At 34.1% G+C, this 2,671-nt stretch overlaps 1 pseudogene; it reads left to right on the forward strand.

The window, feature by feature from the left end:
- The first annotated feature begins 1,838 nt into the window (after positions 1 to 1,838).
- The window catches only part of LOC148947511 (uncharacterized), a 38,184-nt pseudogene continuing 37,351 nt past the window's right edge, over positions 1,839 to 2,671 (forward strand).

The raw sequence follows: 2,671 nt of genomic DNA on the forward strand, positions 1-2,671 counted from the left end.
ATATTTTTTTTTCTGGTTTACCTTGTTTAGGTTTAATATAAGTGAAAATACAACTTGTTTTTTACAGCCTGGCCTGATTGTTAACTATTAACCGGAGTCATTTTTTATTTTTTTTTCAATCTTAAAATTTCAATTTTTGGCACAAACTTCACATGTTTTTTAATAATAAAACAGGTTTTTGTAATACTTTTTGTCTTCATTGATATCCCCTTGTCCTTGTCTTCAAACCCTGGAAATTTCAAACATTTCAAAGATGAAGCAAATTTAAGGCCCGTTTTCGGGAATCAAGAATCGACGCAGAAAAAATTATTGGAAAGTTATTGTTTTCGAATATTTGCTTTCTTTGAATAAATTCACAATTGCCAACTGTGTGGCTTTTTTACGAATAAAGACTTCAGAATAAGACTTAGTCAAGAATGAGTCCAGCGTTTTACTATTAAGGCCCATCCACAATGAGATTTTGCTAATGCTGAGATTTAGTTAGCGCTAATTTGAGCCAATCTGTTTTTCCACGGGGATACTTGTCCACGGGGAGGAAAGTTTCCCGGGGTAATTGTCCAGGGGAAATTTTATACGGGAGGGAGGAAAGGAGATTTTTTGGTATGATTTGAGAAACGGTCAGGAATTAAATAAAATTGCAACAAGTTTTTCCATCTGAAAGTAAGAAGTAACATTTAAACTTAAAACGAATATAAATTATTATGTATATGAGGGGGCTGCCCCTTCCTGGAGTTTGACTTTTTGTCACAACTCCTTAAGAAAAACTACTCAAATACAACACCTTTTGAATTTAAATGAGAAGTATGAGAAACAACTGGCCACACCAGGGATTGAATCCCCCTTATTTTCCCCTTTGATAACTTTGGATCTTTATTAGAAGGGACATTGAAATTTCTACTCTCTTTTTTTTTTAGTCAGAGGCAATCATATAGCATTACCTAAGTAAAGACCTCTAAGAAGTCTATGTATTCATATTTGTTCAATTATTTTATCCAAGAGGCACTTTGTGTGTAAGGGGGGGGAGGAGGCCAAATAAACTTTGGAGGGGGCTCATCTATCAGGAGGATAGATATATATATATATATATATATATATATATATATATATATATATATATATATATATATATATATATATATATATATATATATATATATATATATATATATATATATATATATATATATATATATATATACAAATACTGAACTAAACTGTAACTGAACACATATCTGAGCTTTTCAAATTAGAGAAAAAACAAATGTACTGCAATTATATCCGAGTTAGGACCACAGTACTTGACACCGTACAAAAAAACATCAGCATCAAACCAGCATCAAAATGTATTGTTGATACACAAATAACATATTTTGTCTAAATCTAGACACTTCTCTGGTTTACCAATAAGAACCTCTGGTTCTTCAACCTCATGACTGAGACTCAATAAAAGGCCTCAGTCAACTGCAATTATGCAATTATATCCAAGTTAGGACCACAGTACTTGACACAATGCAAAAAAAAACATCAGCATCAAACCATTGATATTGTTGATACACTTATTTTCTAGTACCTCTCTAGAAAATACATGATACCATTTAGAGCTGGGTCAACTCTGGCTGAGCTTACAGAATCACACCACTGACCCCCATTTCAAACAACTAGCCACGCCAGGGATTGAATCCCCCCTTATTTTCCCCTTTGATACTTTTGGATCTTTATTAGAAGGGACATTGAAATTTCCATAATTTTTCCATAATTCATAATTTTTCAATTATGACGTCATGCAGGGTACGTAAGGTGCAGAAGAACTGGCAATTTAACTCAGATTTAACATAGCAATGTCAAGTACAACGTTTAGTAATATGTATGAAACATACAACTACAAAGACTACGAAATCTACGAAAATTTCGAAGACGTAGATACAACTTCAAACACATGCAACTACGATGGTGGATATGGTTTTGAGGAATGTTTTACAAATGGGTATAACTATAGATATACATCCCAAGTAAAACCAATTCCACAAACTATAAAAATATTCCCTTACAAAAGCAACTAAGTCTACAGAATCAAAATCAGAAAATTCGAATCTGATCCAAAGATTGTTGAGTCAGCAGAAACTGACGGGGTGCAAGAGGAGACTTGGGGTGCATTTGAAAAGAAAGACTGTATTTTGGCTGAAATGCAAAGGCTGAAATTGAATGACAAGGGAGAAATAGAAGACACAACGAAGGAGGATAGAGATGCAAGTGTCAATGAAAAGGTTTCAGAAATTTGGGATAAAATTTGTGTTAAATCTACAGATGAACCGACGAGTGTGCCAGCCGTAAAAGCTATATACGTACCTCCCAGTTTGAAAAATAGAAGAAAAAAGGAAGCACCAAATCTTGCAAGTTTACAGTTATTCCCGACTCTTGGAACTGACGAAAGTGAAATCGATTGTACTATAAAGCAGACGAATGAAGAATGTGAAGGATTCACTGAGATAAAAATTAGAAGATCAAGACTGGCTAATAATAGACCAGTGACAAATGGGCGTGCTGTGATATCTGCTTATGTGCCTCCCAGTTTGACAAGAAGTAAAAAAATGGAAAGGCCGGATAGATTTACCAATGATGGCCGTTGCAGCCGAGAAAAACCGTTGTTGCCGATCAATGAAAGGCTGCTAAT

This window comes from Artemia sp. Qi Xiang Cuo, chromosome 10 (assembly GCF_049724085.1).
Source record: "Artemia sp. Qi Xiang Cuo chromosome 10, ASM4972408v1, whole genome shotgun sequence".
Classification (NCBI taxonomy): domain Eukaryota; kingdom Metazoa; phylum Arthropoda; class Branchiopoda; order Anostraca; family Artemiidae; genus Artemia; species Artemia sp. Qi Xiang Cuo.